Source organism: Protopterus annectens, chromosome 14.part0 (assembly GCF_019279795.1).
Source record: "Protopterus annectens isolate FY-2018-M chromosome 14.part0, PAN1.0, whole genome shotgun sequence".
NCBI classification, from domain to species: domain Eukaryota; kingdom Metazoa; phylum Chordata; order Ceratodontiformes; family Protopteridae; genus Protopterus; species Protopterus annectens.
The window spans coordinates 268,603,451-268,630,086 of NC_056748.1; the positions used below are offsets into that span (position 1 = coordinate 268,603,451).

General features: G+C 43.4%; 1 protein-coding gene across 2 annotated transcripts in view; it reads right to left on the reverse strand.

Moving 5' to 3' along the window:
- Window positions 1-26,636, reverse strand: part of EIF3A (eukaryotic translation initiation factor 3 subunit A) — a 1,696,172-nt gene that overhangs the window by 1,401,951 nt on the left and 267,585 nt on the right. The gene's annotated exons all lie outside the window — the stretch shown is intronic.

The window sequence follows — 26,636 nt, forward strand, 5'->3', positions numbered from 1 at the left end:
GGGAGCAGATTTGCACTTGCTAATAGATGCTTTCCTTTGCATGGCTTGTAACTATAGTAGTTACATTAATAGAACCCACCGTTTCATGCTTCCAGTCAAGCAATATAGATATGACCCATTACAATGTTAATTAACAGTGCTAACTTAGTTTACTTGGCTAAATGTACAATCCATACATCATTTTATGTTGGTAAAGTGAATAGGAGATTACGAGAATTGCACACCATTTGTATGATATCAAGAAACATAATACCTCTAATGCTTTAGCCAAGCAAGTTTTACTAAAAAGTACACATTCTTTTGAATTTGTAGTACCACGTTATTCCTGAGTATAAGAAGAGGTGAGATCATAAATGTGACTGAGGTATATGCATACGAATGATTAACTAGATTAAATGCTACAAATGAACCAGGCATAAATGAATATTGCCCCTTTAAGTCAGTTTTGAAACAAAGGGGATTACATCATTGATTTAAGTTTAATTGCATTATTGTCTGTATATACAGAAAATTTACTTGAAAATGCATTTATGCGAAAGCGTGTTCTTATTTATTAAAGGTTTGTTGTATATTAACTTTTTTCTTTATTACTAAGATTTTGGACAAACAGTTATCCTGTAGTGTTTTATCTCGTGTTTAGTATCGTACATGAAACCTCTCCCCAAGCAAAATCCAAGGCATTTGTGCTGACTGTGTGGGAGCCAGAAAGGAGAAGACCTGGATTTAAGAAAACTTGATGTCTCCACCAAGTGATCTGACAAGCCTCAGCACTAGCATTTGAAAAGGCAAAGGATGTTGGTGCTGGGACCAAAGGGACGTCAAATACCACTATCTTAATAATGTGGAATCTTGCCAGGGGTACTATGAGAAAAAAAAAAAAGTTATGTCCTTACCATAACGTTCCATCTGTGCTGTCCATCTTCATTCTTGACAAATGTGATTCTGTTCTGACCCCTCGGAACCCGCTTGGCAGTTACAAAGCACACGCCAGCCAAAAAATCTCGAGCTAAGACTCCACCCACAATAGCCCCTCTCCTTATTACCTCAGATAGAGTTTGCAGCCAAGGAACAGAAAGATAACAGAAGCCATGTCTAAGGTGACAACTAAAAAAACAATTGTCCAAACCTCCAAAAGTCCATTGGAGGGGGAAGGAGGTTGGTGTGCCAAGAATGAATAAAGATAGACAATGCAGATGGAATATTATGGTAAGAACATAACTTCTTTATCTGATGTTGTCAGTCTTCACCTAATCTTGACAAATGGGACAGAGTCCCCAGCTACTTTAGGTCCTGGGTGGCCCCATGGAAGAACATTCCTGAGCACCACAGAGCCGAAAGATGCTCTTCCCCTGGAGACCATATGCAATTTGTAATGGGTGATAAAGGTATGGGGGGTAGCCCATGCTGCAGCTGCACATCTCTTCCATGGATGCCTTGGAATGGAAAACAGCTGAAGTGGAAACTGATCTGGTGGAATGCGCTTTGACAGGAGCAGGCAACTTGTGGTTATTATGATTGCAAATGAAAGTAACAGTCCCTAAGCCATTATGACAAGGTAACTTTCGAGACAGATTTATCCAAAGTTGGACCTGAAAAGGACAAAAACAAATGATCTGATTTTCTAGACTGTTTGCTTCTGTCAAGACTGAAACATAACTGCCTGTGAACATCTAGCAAGTGTAAGTAATATTCACCTGTATTTGAAAATTTTGGGATGATGAGCAAATTAATAGGCTGATTAATATTAGATTCTGAGACCACCTTGGGTAGAAAAGAAGGACTGGTCCTCAATGAAACCCTATCCTTATGAAAAACCATACAAGGGTGTTTCACACACAGTGCCTGCAACTCAAACTCTTCTGGCAGAAGTGACAGCCACCAGCAAAGAGTCTTCCACAACAGGAACTTGAGATTGCAAGTAGCTGCAGGCTAAGGCTAAAAGGGCTAGAGTACTGAAGTACCAGGGTTAAATCCCATGGAGCTATAGGATCTTTAAATGATGGCGTTATACATAATGCACATTTAAGATTTTGCATAAACTGTGGGAAATTGGGAAATTAAGTAGTGTTCATCACACTCATTGTGGAAATTAGAAATGGCTGCTGGTTGGACTTTGATGGTGGAAACAGATGTCCCTTGCTCAAAAACTGAAGCCAAAAATTCCAAGGCTTTATCAACAGGTGCTGAAAGGGGATCAAAATTATTCGTATAGGTGCAAATTGAAAATCTCTTCCATTTGCTAAGGTAAAGTTTCCTGATGGGTGGTTTATAACAAGTCAGAAGGATTTTTTGTACTAGAGAAAGCAATTTGTTCTGCCTGGCATTTAATGGAATTGGAGATACCAAGCTGTCAGCTTGAGACTGATTGGTGCATCCCAACCTTCACATTTCACATTATGGATGAGACAGCAGGTCTGGAACTGGGTCCAGAATCCAAGGACTGTGAATCAATTGAAGCCAAAGGAAGGGGAACCAGACTTGACAGGGCCAAAAGGGTGCAATGAGGATCACTTTGCTTCTCAACCTTTGGGCTGTAAGAACTGGGGAATGAGAGGGAATGGGGGGAAAAAGGCAAAGTAGTCCCGGGGGCCAATCGAGGACCGCATCTCTCAGGGACTCCCCTGTAGGGGAATTGAGTCAAAAGTAGCTGCTGCATTTTTTTGTTCACTAGGCAGACAGAGATTGCAGCAAGGCTGGCCCCAACAATGAAATATTTTCGTCACCTCAGGATTGAGAGATCAATGGTGAGGTAGGAGGATGCATCTACTCAGTTTGTCTGCTATCGCGCTGGGACATCCCGGGATATGTATTGCTATTAGGAAGCATATGGAAGAGACTGCCCATTGCCATATCCTGAGAGCTTCCCAGCACAGGGAGCAAGATCTGGTTCCACTTTGTTGATATACCATACTACTGACATGTTGTCTGAATTGCAGTTGCCCCCGAAGAAAGGACAGTCTGAAAGGCTTGCAACGCTAGAAGCACTGCCCTCAACTCCAGGACATTGATGTGTAAAATTAGCCTCTTGCGGGGACCAGGTGCCTTGAACTGTTCTTCCCAGACAATGGCCCCTTACCCAATCTGGAAAGTGTCCGTGGTCAGTATGGAAGATGCGGCCTCAAATTCTCCTCTGACTTCATCCACCAGGATAGATCCTTTTTGCATCTGTTATCAAAATCAGATGGGACATCAGGTGTCAGTATTAACCACTGCGAGGCTAATAGCCAATGAAGTCTCATATGAATTCTTGTTGGGGCACTAGGGTTATGGTACCTGCCACAGATCCTAGGGCTTGGAGGATGAGAAGAGCAGGAACTTTGTCTTTTGATATGACGGATTGTACTTGCATCCTTATTTCTTGTAGGCTGTGTAGGAGAGAAGCTATGCAAGAAACTGTATTGAGTCGTGCTCCTATAAATTCTAGGTCTTCTATTGGGGGTGAACTGGGATTTCTCCCTGTTGATCATAATGCCCAAGGACGGAAAAAGATCTAGTAGGAAGTCTGTTGCCTGAAGCAGTAGACGCCTGGAGGGGGCGGTGAGAAGCTATTGTTCCAAGTATGGAAACACTTGGAATCCATGAAGTCGCAAGTGACCTGTTACTGCTACCATGCATTTGGTGAACACCCTGGGGGATGTGGCGAGACCGAAAGGCAGAACTATGAAATGGAAAGGACTGGCTCCCAGCCAGAAGCGGAAGAACCTTCTGTAGCGTTTGTCCATCTTTATGTGGTAATATGCGTCCCAATGTCTGTAGAGCACATCCAATCATTCTCCTCTAAAAAAAAGGACAGAGTGAACCCATGACCATCCGGAAATTTGTTTGCTGAACCAACTGGTTCAGAAGGCGGAGATCTAAAATTGGTCTCCAGTTCCCTGTATTTTTTGGCACTAAAAAGAACCTTGAGTAAATTCCAGATCCTTTTGGTCTGGTGGGACTTCTTGGATGACTTTTCTAGCAGCTTTTGAATCACTATGGCTGCTCGGTCCCACTGACTGGGTTGAACATCATGGACTCTTTTTGATGACTTTGGCAAAAGAGTAAAGCGAATGTGGGAACATCTGTTATAATTCCCTGCACCCAAGAATCTGAAGTTATCTGTAGTAAGGCTGTCTGGTGCAGTGAAAATTTTCCCCCAACTGCTTACAGAGGTAAGGAATTGGGTTCACAAGCGCTGATAGGGCTGACCAAAGGAGTCGTCTCTGGAGAACCAATTTCACAGACGACCTCTGCGAAGTGGAGGGCATCTTCCACTAGAACTCCCCCTCTACCCTGAAGAGAGTATTCACCATGTGCGTCCTGAAAAGGGCCATGGGACTTTCTGAACCACATTTTTCTACTCCTCCGATTCCTAGAATAGGATCTCGGAGGAGTAGAAAAATGAATGCCCACTGCAGAAAGGGTCTTTCCAGACTTTTCACACACCGCTGATGTGTCCTTAACTTTGGGGCCAAATAAGGAAGATCCGTCATTAGGAGTATTGACGAAGGAAGACTTGAAGGGTTCTGTGAAGTCACATAAGCGCATCCAGGAGTAGCTTCCTTATGGCAACACCTGAACCCACTGCCATAAGTCGTTCCCTCGGCTGCATGTGCAATCAGCCACATGGGTGAATTAGAAATGGACTCCAGGGTGGCAAGCAGAGAGGCAACTTTATCCCATCCCTCAAACACAGTTCTGGAAAAGGTATCAGACAGTTCATTTAACAGATCCCTTTGGAGTCTAGTGAAGTGTGCCATGAAGTTCAAGGACCTAAGAACGAAGGTAGACGACGCACAGACCTGCTTCCCAAACCTGTCCCATCATCTGAGACTGTTAGGAGGATGGACAGTGGAACTCTCCTCGGCAAGTTCCTTTTTGGTGGCCACCACCACCACGGCATCTACTAATGATCCCTTTCCCCAGTGTGGCTGATTTTCTGGTGCTGAAAGAATTTTGTCTGGTCTCCGGGGAATCTGCTCTATGGAGTCAGAAGTCTTCCACGCTCGCTGGACAACGAGCTTGATAAGGTAGTTAGCAGGTGGGGTTGCCCAGAAAGTAAATGAACGAGCACCAAAAGCCTGCAAGAATATAGATTCCATAAAGGATGGGTTAAGAGAGCTTCCAATCACCCCTCTGTTTCAGGGTTTCTAGGATGTCTCCAAAGGAGACATCTTCAGGGGGTGACCGGGGGGACCCTCCCCTTCACCATAGTCTGCATCTTCCATGACCAATTCTACTGGAGAATCTAGATGCTTACTCTTGCAAGTCTACTTACAGGCCGCTTTTGTGCCCACTGTCCCCCGAAACATGATATGGTGACAGCTGTGAACCAGAGGGTACAAAAATATGACACTCCAACGTTGATGGAGCCAACTGAGAGCGAGCCCGCTGAGGCTAAAGCTCTTGTCATTATCTGGAAGGCAGGCCCACTCAAAGATTGGGAGTCCAGAACTGGGAAAAAGAACGTCCAAACTGGGGTCATACCCTGCTCCAGAGGATCGCCATCCAAAAGAGGAGCCAGGGAAGAGTCTGAAACAGTAACCAAACCAAAAGCCGAAAAAACAGTGAAAAAACTGTTTATTGGAACACCAGCAACAAAAATAAAAAGATTTAGAGCTTTCATCAGTCAGTACATCAGAACAATGAACCAGCCTATTCAATCAGTACAAATAGTAATTAAAACCATCACATGACTCTAAGCTCATTAAACAAATAAAAACTGAACAGTTCATTCTAAGATAAAAAAATATTTAAATTAAAAATACTAAATGCTCAAATACAATCACATTAACATTCTAAAATTTTAAGAAATATAATAGGTGAAATGGAGCAAGTATTAAGTCCTGGTTCCACTAGGGAATTCAGCTTTAACTGCCATTTTAATTCCCTCAAGTAAATGTTCTTCCACAATTCTACCCCTATCATCCCTCTTAAGCTGTTCTATGACAAAATACCCAAATTTGTGTCAAGGTTTTTTTGGATATGTCTGAACAAAGCATTTGTGTGTCTGTTTTTAGTATCCCTCATGTTCGTATATTCTCTCACTCACCCGTCTAATAGTTTTGCCTATGTAATAGGCAGAACAATCCAATTAGTAAGCAGCATAAATAGCCCATTTGGTGTTACAATTATATTTCTCCTTAATGAGAACCTTAAGCCCATTAAGAAAAAAAGTACAGTTGTGTACACCTACTATAAATGTAGATGTTCGAGTGTCTTCACTGTTGCAGTCATAACTGTAGGGTGCTCCTGCCGGCAGGCAGCCAGAGGTCGGCCAGAATCCCAAAGTCTGGGTCCGGCGTCGGCTGTATAAGCTAGTATCCTGACGTCAGTACGCCTTGGTACATAGCCCTCAGCTGACGCCATCTTCTCCAGCCTTTCTTGCCCTAGATGTCAGAATACCCCAATAAATCAAAAATGAATCCAACAAGGAAACACAAATACACCACAAAAAAGGAAAAGAGGGGATAGGAGGGAGGAACCCGACTGCAACAGTGAAGACACTGAACATCTACATTTATGGTAGGTGTACACAACTGTACTATGTTCTTCGTGTTTCACTGTTGCAGTCATAACTGTAGGGTGGAATCCCAAAGCAGTGTAGAGAGGGAGGAGGCTTTAGATAGAAGGGGAGGCAAGAATACCCTGCAAGACAGCAGAGGCAAAGCCAGCCCTAGACTTAGAAAACAAAGGGAGATTGTAGTGCTTGGAAAAAGTATGCACTGAACTCCAAGTGGCAGCTTCCAAGATATCCTTGGTAGGTACTCCTCTGAGAAAAGCTGTAGAAGTAGCGGTTGCTCTAGTAGAAGGACTTCTAATGGTTCCAGGAAACTGTTTACCATGATGAGTGTAACAAAATCTGATCCCATAAGCAATCCATTTGGAAATGGTTTGTTTAGAAATAGGTTTTCCAAGTGAACTGGAGGCAAAGGAAACAAACAGTTGGTTAGACTTTCTGAAATCTTTAGTCTTGTCCAAGTAAAATCTTAACTGTCTGTGCACATCCAATGAATGCAAAATCCTTTCCCCTTTATTTTGAGGATTTGGAAAGAAAGTAGGAAGGTGAATTGTCTGATTCAAGGCCACTTTCGAAATCACCTTAGGCATGAAAGTAGGATTGGTCCTCAAGGATACTCTGTCCTGATGGAAAATAAGGTAAGGTTCCACAGCCATAAGAGCTTGCAACTCTGAGACCCTTCTGGCAGAGGTCAAAGCTAACAAAAGAACAGTCTTCCAAGATAGAAACTTAATATCTGAAGATGCAGCAGGCTCAAAAGGAGGCAAAGTAAGTTTTTCTAAAACATAATTAAGATCCCAGGCAGGGACAGGAGGGGTCCTTGGAGGCCGCAAATTTTTAGCCCCTCTCAAGAACTGCTTCACCAAAGGATGTGAAAAAACAGGAGGATCAGAACTGAAATGCGCAGAGATAGCAGAAGCATGAATCTTAATGGAAGAAAATGAAAGTCCCTTGGATAAAAGCTCCGAAAGGTAAAGCAAAATAGAGGAGAGATCAGGAACCTGAGGATCAGAACCTCGCTCCTGCATCCAAATAGAAAACCTCTTCCATTTAGAGGCATAAGATTTCCTAGTGCTAGGCCGTCTAGCTTCCAAAAGAAAATCCAAAACTTGTTTGGGAAGACTAGAGGCAATCAAATTCCTTTGAAGAGCCAAGCTGCCAAGCAAAGGGTCTTGAGGTTGGAATGTAGTAACTGACCCTGATGCTGGGACAGAAGCGAAGGGTTCAGTGGAAGAATCCAAGGAGGCCCCGAGAACAGGAGCTTTAGAGTTGGATACCAAAACTGTCGAGGCCAATTTGGAGCAATCAAGATGAGGAACTTGGGCTTGTCCTGCTTTATCTTCAGTAGTACCCGGGGCAGTAGAGGAAGAGGAGGGAAGGCATATGCAGACAGACTTCTCCAACTGAAAGACAGGGCATCCACTCTCCATGCTGTTTTGTGGAAGGACCTGGTGCAAAAGCGAGGCAGCTGATGATTGAGATGGGATGCGAACAGATCTATCTGGGGACATCCCCAAACTGCAGTAATCCTTTTGAACAAGTTGGTGTCTAGCATCCATTCGTGAGGATCTGAAATGTTTCTGCTCAGGCTGTCTGCTAAAAGATTTTGTTTTCCTGGAATGAATTGAGCCTGGAGATGCAGATTCAAATTTAGAGCTGTGTCCCATAAACTCATAGCCAGTCTGCAAAGGCGGTAAGTATGTGATCCCCTGCTTGTTGATGTACCACATGACCGTGGTGTTGTCTGTGAATTAGCAGAGGCCCTGGTTGTAAAAGGTGCCTGAAGGCCAAAAGGGCATTTTGAACTGCCAACATCTCCTTCAGATTGATGTGCCAGTGAAGATGGTCCTTTGTCCAGGTTCCTTGCTGGCAATTGTCTAGAAAATGTGCTCCCCAAGCATAATCCGAGGCCCGTGGTTAGGATTTGAGTAGGTTGAGGAGACGAAAAGGTTTCCCTTCGTTTAAAATGCATGCCCTGGACCACCAGAGGAACTCATTCTGGAGGCAGGGGATCAGAGGAATCAGAATATCCAGATCGTGATAATGCTGTGACCATACACTTTTCAGATACCATTGAAGCTTTCTCATGTGAAGCCTTGCGTTTGGAATCAACAGAATGCAGGAAGCCATGTAGCCCAGAGCCTGCAGGAATTTCCTTGCAGTGAGCTGAGATAGAGTTGCCAAGGTGTTGAAAGTAGAAGCCAGCTGAGTTTGTTTTTCTGGAGTGAGGTAGGCCCTTTGTAAGGTTGTGTTTAAGAGGGCTCCCAAGAATACCATTTGTTGAGAAGGGATCAAATGTGACTTTATGTTCACTGAGAATCCCAGTAAGAGGAGAAGACGTTGAACGAAGTCTAGGTGTTGAAGCAGAAGATCTTTGCTGTCTGCCTGAATAAGGCAGTCGTCCAAATAGGGGTAAATCTGAATCCCCTGAAGTCTGCAGTAAGCCACTACTGGTGCCAGGCACTTGGTGAAGACTCTGGGTGCAGTAGATAAACCAAAGGGCAGAACAGAGAATTGAAAGTGCCTCGAATCTGCCTTGAACCTGAGGAATTTCCTGCGTTCTTGTCTGATAGGGATATGCAAATAGGCTTCCTTCAAGTCCAATGTCACCATCCAGGCGTCCTGAGAGAGCATTGGAAGTAACTGTTGCAGAGTGAGCATCTTGAACTTTGGAATTTCCAAAAAGGTGTTTAACACAGAAAGGTCCAGAATAGGTCTCCAAGAGTTTTGTTTTCTGGGAACCAGAAACAGCCTTGAATAAAATCCTTTTCCCATTTCCAAGAGTGGAACAGGCTCTATGGCTCTCATGGCCAGAAGAGCATCCACTTGAGTTAAGGCCTCTGACCATTGAAGTTTTGGCAGATCTGGCCAACCGTGAGTCCTTGGCAAAGTGTGAAAGTGGAACTTGTAACCTTTTAAAATCACATCCAATACCCATTTGTCCTGGGTAATATGAGTCCAATTCCTGTAAAAAAGAGACAGTTTTCCTCCGAGAGGGGCGTCCAGGTAAAGAGGTCCTGAAGCCCAACCGAGAGAGAGTCATTGAGTTTGTTTTCTTTGAGATTGGGATCTGTCTTCTCCCCTTCTAGGTGAAGAAGCAGTCCATTGTCTAGATCTGTACGAGGTCTGGCCTTGACCACGGCCTCTGGAGCGTCTATATCTTCCCCTTTGAGGCCTGTCAGACGTGGGAAAGGACCAATTTTTAGTGGGCCAATTCCTGGAAAATCTAGGAGGCTGAACCTGCAAGAAATCTTTTACAGTCTGCATGGACTTTGCCTTTTCTTCCATCTTTTTAATAACTTCCTCAGCCTTAGAACCAAAAAGAACATCATGTTGAACAGGGGCATCTAATAACTTAGCCTTAACCTGTTCAGGCAAACTTTGCTCACGAAGCCAGGCATGTCTCCTAATCACAGTACCAGAGGCAGCAGCCCTGCAGGAAGCATCCAAGGCATCAAAACCACAATGTAAGCTATGCTTGTCAACCTGTTCAGTAGCATGCAAAACATCCTGAAGTTCCTTATCCTCTGCACAAGCAGGTACGGAAGCAAGCTTTTGCTTTAAAACAGACAAAAGAAATTGCTGGTATTTAAACATATGAAACTGGCAATTTAATGCCCTTACAGAAAGGGTAGCAGAAGTATATACCTTTTTGCCCCACCTGTCTAAAGCACGAGAATCCTTCTCAGAGGGAATAGGATTTTTAGAAGAAGTAGCAACCTTAGCAGCCTTAGAACCCTGAGAAATAGTTTCAGGGTCTGCAGAAGGATTTTTAAATAGAAATAAATGAGAGTCCGGAACCCTATAAAATCTATCAGGCTTAGAAGGAGCAGGAGGCATGGAATCAGGATTCAAATTAGCCTCAGAAAAAGCATCATCCACAATGTCCAAAACAGGAGGGATAGCTAAAGGCCTATGCTGAGGAAGAAGAAGAAATTCTCTAAGCCTCTTTTTGGAAGCAGAATATTCCTGTCCTTCCCAATGAAAATGTTCCCTCATCTCATGCAAGGTTTCCCCAAAAGAAAAATCCTCAGGCGGAGAGGCAGAGGGCAAAGATTCCTCAGCATCCGAATCCTCATAAGGGGGGAAGGAATAGTCCTGATCAGAGGAAGAAACAGAAGAGACAGAGGCCTGGTCAGAAGAATCCAGAGTAACATCCTGTCGAGGCCTTTTCTCAGGAGGGGGGTGAGAACCCCTAATCATTGTAAGCAAGTCTTCAGCCATCCTCAATAATTGTTTTTGTGTCTTGGGAGTGGATTCAGAAGCAGCTTGAGCTGAAACTTTAGACTTAGAAGGAGTCTTTGTCTTTGCCTTTGAAATAGTAATGTGAGTAGGCCTGAAAACCCCCTCAGAAGCCGGTACCTGCACAGCGGTTCCGGACCCATCTGAAGGAGCGACGTCCGAAGGTCCTGCAGCAGTTAAAATAGTGGGCCTTGATGGCTCCCCATGGGAGTCCGTATTGGCCATCGGTTCATAAGCGGCGGACGACAGGGGCTGCAAAAGCGCCTCACTGACGACAGCCGAACCGGACGCTGGCTCCAGCTGCAACGAGTCCTGTCTTTATCTTTGCGCTTCTTTTGAACTCCGGTAGTATCCGACGACATTCTGTAATTGAAGCGTCTGCCAAAATAATTTAAAGCCCAGTCGTACCTGCGTTTGATAGTACGAGAGTTGAACCTGGCACAGAACCGACAACAAGAAACGTCGTGGTCAGGGCCTAAGCAAGGTAGACAGTAAGAGTGGAAATCTTTATGAGGTATTTGCTTCCCACACGCTATACAATTATTAACTTTTTCTGACATCGGAGGAACAAGAAAAAGATTCCCCAACGGGGTACTTAGCTTTGAGAAGAGAAGTAACAACTTCGGACCGACAACAACCAAGAATGCTGTTCGAAAATCGCCAACCAACGTTTTGCGAGCTGCTTTCCACCGCACGGCAAGAAAGACTGGAGAAGATGGCGTCGGCTGAGGGCTATGTACCAAGGCGTACTGACGTCAGGATACTAGCTTATACAGCCGACGCCGGACCCAGACTTTGGGATTCTGGCCGACCTCGGGCTGCCTGCCGGCAGGAGCACCCTACAGTTATGACTGCAACAGTGAAACACGAAGAACATCTGACAACCTACTAATATACGAGGGCAAGTTCTACAACATCCACACTTGGACATACCTTGGGTGCCAAATGAAATGCAATCCCTACTATGTGTTCTCTCCAATAACGGTGTGAAACAAAGATACTTCCTATAAACCACAACTGGTTTATCACCTAATAATCTACACAATTGGGAGTTCGCAGATATTAGTAGCCAATTATTTCTCACTGTTTGTACAATTTCATGACTAACGAAATAGGTACAAATAAAGGACCTGTTGCACTTCTTTCCAACACACACCTGAATTTCACTTGTGGTAGCAGAGCCCACACCCAAGTTCCCAGTGACACCATCTTGAGCTCCCCTATTATGATATAACAAAGGGAGAGAAAATCCACTTTTCCTCTTACTTGCCACTTCATCAAATGTACGTTTTAAAAATTCCATGGGATACCCCCGCTTAGTGAACATGTCCAAATGAATCTGACATTCATCCTCAAAAAACCTCATCCTCAGAAATCATTCTGGCAACATTCTGACAAGTTTAACCAGTTGGCCTTTTACCACTGATTTTTTTCTGGCAATGAGGATGGTGGCTTTCAAAATGTAAATAGCTATTAAAAAAAGGTGCTTTTACGAAAAATGTTAGATACTAGACACTTCTAGGGCCTACGATTCTGGAGATTCCCTAATGGTGTAACTAAAGGCTCTGATTTTCATAAAGTATTTATTGGTATCTTTGACAGAGCAGGATGTGAACTGATAGAGCAGTTAATTTTAATGACCAATGGATTGAGGTTTTGTCAAATGAATTGGACAATCTTGATGCCAGTATCACTTCTGACCGGTTATTTTTTTTCCAGTAGGGAAAGGGAAAACAAGGGGAGAATGTTCACAAGACTGCCGATAACACTGGAATCGCTATACAGGTTGGGCAGAATGCTCATGCTAGTGGGACTAGCCAAATAAATAACAAAAAAATGGAACTGAAAGATTGGTTACAGGTTAGTTTTACTAATGACTTTAAAAATAAATTGTTTAAACCTGGACCAATTACGGAGAGTTATAATAAATTAATTAATTTTCAGATGTTGTTATACAAGGTTAAAAGCATAGATATTGAAAACAGTTATCTGAAAGAATGTTTAGGTGAAAACAATGGAGATGGAGTGCTTTTAGTGTGACTTTCTTTAATAAAACGTTATATATTGGTCGCCTTCGTCCGTGGCTTTATTGGGTCGCTTTCAGTGCACCTTTCGTGGTTTCAACTGGTTAGACTTGCCAGAATGATTTCTGAGGATGAGGTTTTTGAGGATGAATGTCGGATTCTTTTGGACATGTTCACTAAGCGGGGGTATCCCATGGAATTTTTAAAACCTACATTTGATGAAGTGGCAAGTAAGAGGAATAGTGGATTTTATCTCCCTTTGTTATATCATAATAATAGGGGAGTTCAAGATAGTGTCGCTGGGAACTTGGTTGTGGGCTCTGATGCTACCACAAGTGAAATTCAGGTGTGTAATGGAAATAAGTACAACAGGTCCTTTATTTGTACCTATTCTTTGGATAATCATGAAATTGTACAAACAGTGAGAAATAATTGGCTACGGATATCTGCGAACCCCCAAATGTGTAGATTATTAGGTGATAAACCAATTGCAGTTTATAGGAAGGACCTTTGTTTCAAAGAGTCATTGGAGAGAACATATGGTAGAGATTGCATTTCATCTGGCACCCAAGGTATGTCCAAGTGTGGATGTTGTAGAACTTGTCATCATATATTAGTAGGCTGTCAGTTTTTTCTTAATGGGTTTAAGGTTGTCATTAAGGAGAAATATAACTGCAACACCAACTGGGCTATTTATGCTGCCTGCTGTTTGGATTGTTCAACCTATTACATAGGCAAAACTATTAGACGGGTAAGAAAGAATATACAAACATGAGATACTAAAAAAAAAAAAAAAAAAAAAGACATGAATGCTTTGTTCAGACATATCCAAAAAAACACTGGACACAAATATGGGTATTTTGTCATAGAACAGCTCAAGAGGAATGATAGGGGTAGAATTGTGGAAGAACATTTACTTGTGAGGGACTTGAAATGGCAGCTCAAGCTAAATTCCCTAGTGGGGCCATGACTTAATGATACTTGCTCCATTTCATCCATTTTATTTCTTAAAAGTTTAAAATGTTAATGTAATTGTATTTGAACATTTTAATATTTTTAAATTTAAATAAATAGTTTTTATCTTAGAATGAACTGTTCACAGTTTTTGTTTAATGAGCTTAGAGTCATGTGATGGTTTTAATTACTATTTATACTGATTGAATGGGCTGGTTCATTGTTCTGATGATGTCCTGATGGATGAAAACGCTAAACCTTTGTGTTACTGCTGCTGGTGTTCCAATAAACAGTTTTCACTGTTTTTTTTGGCTTCTGGTTTGGTTACTAGTCTGTGAGGTGAGAAGTACTGTGTTAAGAGTCTGATACAGTCAGGGTTCAGACAGCCAAGGATGGCTCCAAGCAAACAATCGCCACAGTACTGGAGCCCCCAGAACAGACAGCCGAACCACGGCCCGAGAGTCTATTGGTTTCATAGGAGCTGAAGACATCAGAGCTGAACCCAGCACCGGAGCAGCATCTCTCAGCACCGTAACAGCTGGAACCAGGGTAGTTAAAGTGCTGGGCTCGAAACCTGAAAAGAAGGTCAGAGGAAGGTCAGAGGAAAAAATCACAGGAGTCCTGGGAGAGAAAAAAACTCAATTCCAGACAGGAGGGAAGTCTGAGTGGGCTCAGGAAGCCTCCTGTCCACCAAAAGCTGATCCACTAATCTCACTAAGTCTACCTCAGAAATACTTCTGGTGGAACACACCAACTCCACGCAAGGGAGAGACTGGCCTTTCCAAAAAGGGGCTGGGAAGCTGACCCAGAAAGGGGTCTATGGAAGGGGTACATCTCACTCTGGCAGGTATAAAAGTCTCTGGCTTCAGCACCGTATGCTGCAGAGCAGAAGTCAAAACAGAGGTCAAAATTTCTATTCGAAAGTCCTGTTGCTGACCCAGAGACAATCTCCCAGGGGCCCAAAGGGGCTAAGGCTTCTATGGCTAAAAATCCTGTACCCTCTGAAAGGGATTCCAGAGCGCTAGACAGGTGGGGGAAAAAGGTTTACACCTCAGCCACTCTAGCTAGGAGGGCACTAAATTGCCAATTTCACATGCTTAAGTATCAGCAATTTCTAATCTCTCAGTTAAAGCAAAGAATCACCAAGTACCCCCTTGTTTGTTTATGTACCACATTACTGTGGTGTTGTCAGTCTTTATTGTAAGTTGTCCTGGATGTAATAGATTCTTGAAGGCTGTCAGAGCTTTCTGTACAGCTAGCATTTCTTTTTGATTGATGTGCAGATTCCTTCGATCTGCACACCATTTGCCTTGAACGCACTGTCCTGCCATGTGTGCCCCCCAGGCGTAGTCTGATGCATCTGTTGTGATAGTTTGCCTGGCTGGGGGCAAGGTGAATGGCTGACCCTTGCTGAGGTGACATGCCTGTGACCACCATAGAAACTCCTATTGTAGGCAGGGAATGAGAGATATCATTGTGTCCAAGCTGTGGCTGTGTTGAGACCATACGCTTTTTAGGTACCACTGTAATTTCCTCATATGCAGCTTTGCAAATCGTATTAGTAGTATGCAAGATGCCATGAAGCCCAAAGCCTGCAGAATTTTTCTTGCAGTTAATTGGGTCTTTGTTGCCATTGTTTTGAAATATTGAGACCACTGTAATTGCTTGTCTGGCGTCAGATAAGCCTTCTGGGCCGTTGTGTTCAAGCTGGCACCCAGGAATGTCATTTTGTGAGGGTACTAGTTTTGACTTATTTTCGTTTATTGTGTACCCCAGGCAGTTTAGAAGATGTTTTACAAAAGCCAGACGATGTAAGAGAATGTCCTTGCTTTCTGCTTGGATGAGGCAGTCGTCCAGGTATGGGTATATTTGAATTCCTCTTTGTCTGCAGTATGCAATTACTGGTGCCAGGCATTTTGTTAAGACTCTGGGCGCAGTAGATAAGCCAAAGGGCAGTGCAGAGAATTGGTAATGGGTTGAACCTGCAATGAAACGGACGTATCTTCTGCAACTTTGTCTGATAGGGACATGCAGGTATGCCTCCTTGAGGTCCAACGTTACTAGCCATGCCTCCTTGCCCAACATGGGAAGAAGCTGCTGTAGTGTTAGCATCTTGAATTTGGGTACTTGTAAGAATGTGTTTAAAATTGAAAGGTCCAGAACAGGTCTCCAGGCATTGTCCTTTCTGGGCACTAGAAAGAGTCTTGAGTAAAATCCTTGACCTTGCTCTCGAGTAGGTACCAGTTGAATGGCTCTCATGTCCATGAGAGCTGTAATTTGTTTTTGTGCCTCTGCCCATTGATTTTGTGGCAGGTTTGGCATTCCTCTTTTCATTGGCAAGGTGTGAAAATGGGATCTGTATCCTCGTAAAATTATGTCTAGGACCCATTTATCCTTTGTGACAATGTGCCAGTTTTCTGGAAAAAGTGTGAGTTTTCCTCCCAAGGGGGCTGTCGAGAGAGAGTTGCTTGGCCGGATGAGGTGCAAGTCATTGAGTTTGCCTCCTGGTAGATTGGGACCCGTCTTCTCCTCCCTTCTGTGTTGTAGTGCCCCATTGGCGAGGTTTGTACTGGGCTTGTGGTTGTCCTCCGCCTCTTGGGCGTCTGTATTTACCCCTCTGTGGTCTGTCAGTAGTTGGAAAGGACCAATTTTTTGTTGGCCAGTTTCTGCTGAAGCGAGGGGGCTGTACCTGTAGGAAATCTTTGACTGTCTGCATAGATTTTGCCTTATCCTCCATTTTCTTTAAGACGACTTCTGCTTTAACTCCAAAAAGAACATCCTGCTGTAAGGGAGCATCTAGAAGCTTTGCTTTAACATGATCAGGCAGAGTTTGTTCCTTTAACCAAGCATACCTATGTATAACAGACCCAGTGACAGCTGCTCTGCAGGAGGCCTCCAGAGAATCAAACCCACATTGTAAGGTGCGTTTGCCCACCTGTTCAGTTGCATGCAACAGATCCTGCATTTCTTTCAATTCAGACTGTTGAGGGAGAGTGGTGATTCTTTGCTTTAACTGAGAGATTAGAAATTGCTGATACTTAAGCATGTGAAATTGGCAATTTAGTGCCCTCATAGCTAGAGTGGCCGAGGTGTAAACCTTTTTCCCCCACCTGTCTAGCGCTCTGGAATCCCTTTCAGAGGGTACAGGATTTTTATCCATAGAAGCCTTAGCCCCTTTGGGACCCTTGGGGATTGTCTCTAGGTCAGCAACAGGACTTTTGTATAGAAATTTGTGAGAATCAGGCACTCTGTAATATCGGTCAGGTTTGGCCGGAGCAGGAGGTAGAGAGTCTGGGTTCAAACTGGATTCTAAGTAAACATCATCCACAATGTCGAACACGGGTGGGATGGCAAGTGGTCTGTGTTGGGGGAGTAAAAAACTCTGAGCCTTTTCTTTGAGTCAGAGTAGTCCTGAACTTCCCAGTGGAAATGTTCCCTTATAGTATGTAAAGTTTCCCCAAAGGAGTAGTCTTCAGGAGGAGAAGCTGAGGGAATGGAATCCTCAGCATCAGAATCTTCATAAGGGGAGAAGGAGTAATCTTGGTCTTCAGAGGAGGCTGAAGAAATGGACACTTGTTCAGAGGATGCATAATCTTCCTCTTGTCTAGGCCTTTTGTCAGGAGGAGCCTGGGAACCCCCGAGTAAAGAAATCAAATCTTCAGCCATTTTGAGCATGTGTTTCTTAGGCATTGGGCCTTGAACAGGGGACTGAAGTGCAGTCCTTTTAGATTTAATAGGAGTCTTCATCTTAGGAAATGTTTTAATGGTGAGCGTCGGTCTTAAGACGCCTTCAGAAACCGATGGCGTTTCTGCAGCACCGACATCTTTATCAGCAATGTCGTAGGTAGGGCCTGAACAAAATGGTTGCGTCGGCCTGGTACATTCCGCTAAAAGTACCGAAGCGGTCTCGGGTTCCAGATCTGCGGTAGTCAGGGGTTGCGTCGGAGCCTCACTGAGGACCGGAGAACTGGACACCAGACCAGCAGAGGCCTCGGAATCTGGCTTAGGCCTGGGCTGTCTGTCTGTCTGTCCTTATCCTTGCGTTTTTTGTGTACGCCGGTAGTCAGTTGCTCCTACGGCATACTGTAATTAAATTTTCTACTGTAGTGTCATGCGAAATCAAAGCGTCTTTTAATAGTACGTTTATTAAACCTAGCACAAAAACGACAACTAGTGACGTCGTGGTCTGGGCCTAGGCAAGGTATGCAATAAGAATGAAAATCCTTATGAGGTATTTGCTTCCCACAAGAAATACAATTGTTAACTTTTACTGACATCGGTCTGAGGCAAGGAAAGTTTCCCCAACGGGGTACTTAGCTTTATAGAAGACTTCGGTCTGAAATTCGAATTCGAAAATCTCAGGAGTCGGCCGACCGGCACTTGCGAACTGCTTCTGCTTTGGGCACCGCGTGGCAAGAAAGACTGAAGAAAATGGCGTCAGTTATATATATACCCCTGGCGCACTGACGTCAGGGAAGAAGCGACAGCAACCGATGCCGGACCAAGACTTTGGAATTCCGGCCGACTGCGGGACCACCTGACGACAGGATAACCCAAGTGTGATGACTGCAGCAGGGCAACACGATGAACATCTAAGAGCCAATGAAATTGCTGGTGCAAAAACAGTCATGGTCGGTGACAGGGTTGTCAAGATCAGTGTTGAAATAGTCAGCACAGAGGGGGGGGTCAAGCTTGTTGGTACCAAAGTCTAATACAGAAAGTCTAGGTACTTTATTTTCGGTTCCAAAGAGGTCGACATCACCACAGATTTGTCTCTTGGAGTGGGGTGCTGATGGTGAGGTCAGCACTGAGTGACTTTTCTTTTTAGGCTCGACATTAGAGGGCTAAGACTTAAGTCTTCATACAAGAAACACTTAAACACCCTTTCAAAAAATTGTTTATTTTGTTCTAGCACTGAAACCCTGGCAAAGCTTGCAATTTATCTCTAAATGAGGTGCACCCAAGCAATACATGCAGGAAAGATGCCTGTCTGAATTCAGCATCTTCCTACCACAATCCTGGCACTGCTTACAGCCAGAAGTGCCTTTTCCGCTACTTTAACACACCCACACCGACACCCACACCCACCCAGACACACACCCAGACACACACCCAGACACACACCCAGACACACACCCAGACACACACCCAGACACACACACAGACACACACACACACACACACACAGACACACACACACACACACACACACAGACACACACACACACAGACACACACACACACAGACACAGACACACACACACACACAGACACAGACACACACACACAGACAGACACACACACACAGACACACACACACACACAGACAGACACACACACACACAGACAGACACACACACACAGACACACACACACACACACACAGACACACACAGACACACACACACACACAGACACACACACACACAGACACACACACACACACAGACACACACACACACACAGACACACACACACACACACACACACAGACACACACACACACACACACACAGACACACACACACACACACACACACACACCAAAAAGAAAGACCTACCAACAATGGTAGGAAAGATTACCAAAGATGGTAAAAAGAGAGGGGAGAATACCGAAGATGGCAAAAGGCGAAGCTACCCAAGAGGTAAAAGGGGAGAAAAATGCCAACAATGGTAATTTGGAAATAACCAATGGTAAGAGGGGTACAATAAATTCCAGACACACACACACTAAATTACAAAGAGAACTGTAATATTTGAAGTAACAAGAATACAAAAATGAAGATAAAGAATGTATTATATAAACATAGGTTCACCAAAGCGTGTCAACAACTGAATAATCCAAAAGCAAAAAAAAAAAAAACGCTAAAAGTGTTGGATTCCTCGGAAGAAACACGTACCAGCTAGCTATAATACCACAGGTTTAATAACAGGTTCTAAAACAAAATTGTTATAGATTTAGCGCTTTCATCCACTATAATGTGGACTTGATCAGAATGTTCTTAATTGATTAACCCTTTAAATACAATTCTTGGCACCAAAAAAGCACATTCCTTCATTTAAAGTTGTATCCATATTAAAAACAAAGTCTTGCAATGAATTGTAAGAATACATCAACATATACAACGCAATGCACTATAAACTAATTTACTATAATAATTATGCAATATCAATTCTAAAAAATATATGTAAGTACATATTAACTTGACCATATGAATTATACTAAAATATGCTAATTATTATAACTGAACAAAAACTACTGTGATGCTAATAATAAATGTATACATTACTACAAACTTTACTTGTTTAAAATGCATCTCATTAATATATATCTTTTTTTTAAATTTTTAGTCAATATTAGTGGGAGATAGCTATATTGACAAGTTGTGTAAGCTGTTCAAAAGCACTGAAATACTATTATATGCTATGTAAAATGAAATACACAATTCCTAAGTTTTTTTGTATGTATATATATATATATATATATATATATATATATATATATCTCCATATCAATGATATGACAGAATGATACTATGCAATTGTACCATCTCTGTGTGTGTGTATAATATATAACGTAATATATTCATGCTCCAATCCTGTAAATACATAGTATAACAATACAATCACTAAGTAAACCTCTGTAAAGTACAGTTTTGTACCTACCATAAATGTAGATGTCCGAACTGGATAGCATCTGCAGTCATAACAAGTGGGTTGTCCTGTCGTCAGGCAGCCCTTCAGTCGGCCGGATTCCAAAGTCCGGGTCCGGCTTCGGCTGATGTCGCACTCCACCCGACGTCATCTCTGTTGGTCTTCGGGTATAAAGGCATCACCCGACGCCATTTTCCTCAGTGTTTCTTGCCCCAGATGCCAGTAGCCCTCTTGCAGGCTAAAATTTGGATAGATGCCAATGTTTCCAAATAGATAGAGGTAAACACAACAATAAGCAAGTATGTACATATACACAAACAAATACACCATAAAAGACTCCCCCCCAACAGCTAGCTATTAGAAGGGTAAACAACCTAGGAGTACCACAGAGGGATGGAGGGAGGTAATCCTGACTGCAGATGCTATCCAGTTCGGACATCTACATTTATGGTAGGTACAAAACTGTACTATGTCCTTCATGGATGCATCTGCAGTCATAACAAGTGGGTAGAATACCATAGCCAACTAGGGAGGAGGATAAAAGTAGATTATGGTGTGTTTAGGATCCCTTGCAGTACAGCAGTGGCAAACCCTGCTCGGGATCCGAATATAGAGGCAAATTATAATGCTTGGCAAATGTATGCACGGAGGTCCAAGTAGCCGCCTCAATAATGTCTTTGGTTGCCACTCCTCGTAAGAAGGCTGTGGTAGTGGCTGTTGCCCTTGTAGAATGAGGTCTTATGTTCTGTGGAATTGGTTTTCCATGGAAGGAGTAACAGAATCGTATGCAATTTCCTATCCATTTGGAGATTGTCTGTTTGGAAATAGCTTTTCCTTCCCTTCCTGTTGCATAGGCTACAAATAGTTGGTCAGTCTTTCTGCTATTTTTTGTTCTGTCCAAGTAGTAGCGTAGCTGTCTATGTACGTCCAAGGTATGCAGTATTCTTTCCCTCTGTTTTGTGGGTTGGGAAAGAAGGTAGGTAGGTGGATTGCCTGGTTTAAAGACACTCTGGATACCACCTTAGGCATAAATGTAGGATTAGTCCTCATGGACACTCTATCTTGGTGGAAGATTAGGAAGGGTTGCACTGCCATTAAGGCCTGTAGTTCTGAAACCCTCCTTGCTGAAGTAATTGCCAGTAGGAAAGCAGTTTTCCATGACAGGTGTTGTAGGTCTGCTGTTGCTGCTGGTTCAAAGGGTGCTAGTGTCAACTTTTCTAGCACAAAGTTTAAATCCCAAGCTGGTAATGGTGGTTTCCTTGGAGGTTTTACATTCTTGATTCCTCTGAGGAATTGCCTGAGCAAAGGGTGCGAAAAAACAGGTGTATCAAAGCTGTATTCTGCTGAAATAGCTGATGCATGTATCTTGATGGAGGAGTAGGACAGGCCTGAATGAAGAAGTTCGCCAGATACTCCAGAATGTTAGGCATATCTATGTTTGACACATCTTTTCCTCTTTCATTACTCCAGATGACCAACCTTTTCCATTTTCCAGCATAGTTCCTTCTTGTTGAAGGTCTGCGTGCTTCAAGAATAATGTCTTTAACTCTTTGGGAAAGTTCTGGAATAGCTGCTGTTATGTGATGTTCCATGCAGTCAGTTGCAAGGTTTTTAGGTTTGGATGTATGATGCTGTAGTTGTTCTGCGTTAACATCAAAGGCATCAGGGAATTGTCCACATATTGTTCGAGACAAGCTCCTCAGTAGTGGGTACCAGTGTTGTCTTGGCCAGTTTGGAGCTATCAGGATTATCCTTGGACTTTCTTCCTTGATTTTCAGTAGTACCTTGTGTATCAAAGGAAGAGGCGGGAATGCATATGCTGTTAAGCCTTTCCAGTTGAAAGAGAGTGAATCCACTTTCCATGCTAATGGGTGGAATGTCCTTGTGCAGAATTTTTGAGCTGGTGATTGAGAGGTGATGCGAATAGGTCTATCTGTGGCATTCCCATTTCTTTGAGATGGTCTTGAAGATGTCCGGTGAAGCTTCCATTCGTGGGCATCTGAAGTGGTTCTGCTTAATATGTCTGCTAGGGTATTGTCTTTCCCTGGTACAAATATTGCCTGTAACTGGATGTTGTAGCTGAGTGCCAGGGTCCACAGCTCCAAGGTCATTCTGCATAGGGGTATGAATGAGTGCCTCCCTGTTTGTTGATGTACCACATGACTGTGGTGTTGTCTGTCCTTATCATCAACTGGCCCTCTTTGAGAAATGGTTTGAACTTTTGGATTGCCAGTTTTACTGCCAGCATTTCCTTTAGGTTGATGTGCAGTTGAAGTTGATCCTGTGTCCACAATCCTTGCACGCATTTGTCCAGCATGTGGGCCCCCCATCCTAGGTCTGAAGCGTCTGTTGTGATGGTCTGGCTTGCTTGACATCTGCGAAAGGGTAGGCCTGGGTTTGACTGGCATGCCTGAGCCCACCATAGGAACTCCTGTTTTAAGCATGGAATTAGTGGGTTTTCTGTTTCTAGACTGTGTCTGTGTTGGGACCACAAATTCTTTAGGTACCACTGTAGTTTTCTCATATGTAGTCTGGCAAATGGAACCAAGATTATGCATGATGCCATGAAGCCCAAGGCCTGCAGTACTTTTCTTGCTGTTAACTTGTTCAGTTTTGTTAGTGCCAAGAAGTATAGAGGGAGTTCTTTTGTTTTTCTGTAGTCAGGAATGCCATTTGTTTTACTGTGTCCAATTCCGCCCAAGAATGTCCTTGTTTGGGATGGTATCAGCCTTGACTTTTGTAAATTGACTGTGTATCCCAGTGCTTGTAGCAAGTAAATGACCCTTTGTAAATCTGTTGTCAGCTTGCTTTTGTTGTCCCTTGTAGCAGGCAGTCGTCCAGGTATGGGTAAATTTGAATTCCCTGAAGTCTGCAATGGCGATTACTGATGCCAGGCATTTTGTGAATACTCTGGGCAGTAGATAAGCCAAAAGGCAATGCTGAGAATTGATAGTGCTCTGATCCTGCAAGAAATCTGAGGTATCTTCTGCAGATTGGTCGAATGGGGCGTGCAGGTATGCCTCCTTGAGATCTAGAGTTACCAGCCAAGACTCCTTGCCCAGCATGGGAAGAAGTTGCTGTAAGGTCAGCATTTTGAATTTTGGGACAATGATGTATGTATTTAAGGTGGACAGGTCGAGAATTGGTCTCCAACTTTTTCCTTTCTTGGAACTAGGAATAGTCTGGAGTAGAACCCTTTCCTTGCTCTGCTGTTGGCACTCTTTCCACAGCTCTCATGTTTGCTAACTCCATTATCTGGTAGAGCCTCTGTTTTTGATTTGGAGGTAGATCTGGCATTCCTCTTTTGACTGGTAAAGTGTGGAAGTGAAACCGTAACCTTGATCTATGGTTTGTAAAATCCACTTGTCCTTTGTTATGTAGTGCCAGTTCTTTGAAAATAAGGTTAACTTTCCGCCTAGAGGAGCTGCTATTTGTTCCCTGGTAGGCGGATTTAGGTTAAGTCACTGTGGTTGTGTTGATGTAGTGGCAGTGGCTGTGTCTGTGCCTCTGTTGTTACCTTGCCACTGTCTTCCTCTGTAGGCACCTCCTCTGGATTGGTTTCTGCCTCTGAACGCCTATTCCTGCCCCTTTGAAATTTTGTGGAGTCAGGAAAGGACCAATTTTGGCAGGCCAGTTCCTGCTAAACCTTGGGGTTGAACCTGCAAGAAATCTTTAACAGTTTGAACTGATTTTGCCTTTTCTTCCATTTTCTTCATAACCTGCTGGGCAGATGTACCAAACAAACTTGTCTTGTCCATAGGAGCATCTAGCAACTTAGCTTTAACATGATCCGGTAAAGCTTGTTCCTTTAGCCATGCATGCCTTCTTATCACTGTGCCTGTCATGGCTGATCTAAATGAAGCCTCCAGTGCATCATAGCCACATTTTAAGGAATGGTTGCTTACCTGTTGTATGTTATTTACCATCTCTAATACATATTTCTTATCAAGAGATTCATCAGTGGTTAGTTTTTTAGTTAACTGATCCAGCATAAACTCTTGGTATTGTATCATGTGAAACTGACAGTTTAAAGCTCTAGCTGAGAGAGTAGCTGAAGTGTAGACCTTTTTACCCCATCTGTCTAATGACCTTGCTTCCCTTTCAGAAGGAATAGGATTTTTAGCTATGGTCGCGGCTACTGCCTTGGGGCCCTGGGATATAGTTTCTGGGTCTGCAAGTGGAGCCTTGTAAAGGTGGTGATGAGTATCTGGCACCCTGTAAAATCTGTCCGGTTTGGCAGGGGCTGGGGGTAATTAATCTGGAGCGGAGCAAACATCATTGAAAGCATCATCCACCACAGAGAGAACAGGGGGTATAGCTAAGGGCCTGTGCTGTGGGAGATGCAGAAAAGTCCTAAGTCTTTTTCTGGAGTCTGAAAAATCCTGTTGCTGCCATTGGAACTGTTCTCGCATGGCATGCAAGGTTTCCCCAAAGGAGAATTCTTCTGGTGGGGAAGCAGCTGGGATGGATTCTTCAGCATCAGAATCTTCAAAATTGGAGAAGGTAGCCTCTGGCTGGTCAGTTATGTCTGATTCATCAGCAGAATCATCAGAGGACACTGGCTCGGGGGCTCTGCCCTAGGTCTCTTCTCTGGGGGCTGAGAGGCCCTGTCTGGGTGAGATTGAGATCCTCTAATTAAAGAAATTAAATCTTCTGCCAAAGTAAGCATTTGAGAACTAGAAGAGGGCCTGGATGTGGGTGGTTTAACAGGCACTGTTTTAGTAGTCTTGGCTGCTTTAGCCCTGGCGAAGGCCTTAATGGACATGGCTGCTGGAGGCCTAGCAGCACCACGTGCTGGGGTAGAAACATCCAAGGGATGGTGTCTGATAAGTCAACCACCGTAGTGGGTAAAATTTCTGAGGTCGTTGCAAGAGTTGTAGCAGGGGCCTCAGTTGTAGGAATAGGTTCAGCTGTACTTTGTTCAGTTTTCGGTTTCGGCTGAAACCGAGACACTCATGTTTGCTTGACCATGGTTTCGGCCGAAACCGCGGACCGCGAGTGTCGGTCTTTATCTTTGCGTTTTTTGTTAGATTGGGTAGTCGGAGGATCCGACGGCATAATGTACGCAAAATCAGAACCGAAAAACTGTTCTGCAAACTCCGACCGACGCCTAGGCGTCGTCGGTTGAAAGAAGCACAGGCCGAACAGGCTGCTACGTCGTGGGCTGGGCCTAAACAAGGCAGACAGTAAGAGTGGAAATCTTTATGAGGTATTTGTTTCCCACAGATTAAACAATTGTTAACTTTTTCTGACATCGGCTGAGGCAAGAAAGAGTCCCCAACGGGGTACTTAGCTTTAGAAGTCTTCGAAGTAGTATTCGGTAGAAGTAATCTCTGGATCCGACCGACCGGCACTTGCGAACAGCTTCTGCTTCGGGCGCCACGCGGCAAGAAAGACTGAGGAAAATGGCGTCGGCTGATGCCTTTATACCCTAAGACCAACAGAGATGACGTCGGGTGGAGTGCGACATCAGCCGAAGCCGGACCCGGACTTTGGAATCCGGCCGACTGAAGGGCTGCCTGACGACAGGACAACCCACTTGTTATGACTGCAGATGCATCCATGAAGGACATCATAGGTTTAATAGTAATGTAATCATTTAGACCAGGTTGAGTTGAGGAGTCTGTCAAAATCTGTCATTTAACATCCTTCATACCTAATATAGCTTTAAAATTGCCCCCTCTTTGTCCTTCCTTCAGTTGTTCTAATATAGCAAACTTGAAATAATGACTTTCTCTGTTTTTGACTATGTCTAAATAGTGCATTACTGCTATCTTTTTTTCCTTATAGCATATGTATGATCATAAATTCTCTTCTTGAACATTCTTTCTGTTTTCCCTATGTAGAAACTTGGACAGGCCATACATTTAGCCAAGTATATTATATTCTTAGTATTACAATTACCATATTGGAAAATTAACTTGGTCTTATTTATATTTTCCAAAGTAATATGTTCTCTTTCTAATATGGCCTGACACTGTCCACAGTTTCCACGTCTTGTACCCCTTCTCTGTTTGATATCCCTAGCCATATTACTTCTAACACCATTTTTACATTCTTTCCCATTTTGTAAACAAAGAGGGGTTGTTCCTACTATATATTTTTAATTTCACTGTCAACTGTATGTATGTTCCAATGTTTAAAATATCCTTTAATTGCTTTACTTGAGGTGTATACTCCAATATACATGCCCTCTTGTATCTTTCTGCTGTATTATGAACTACAATAGGAATTGTTGCCTGTCCATTTCCTAGAACTGGAGA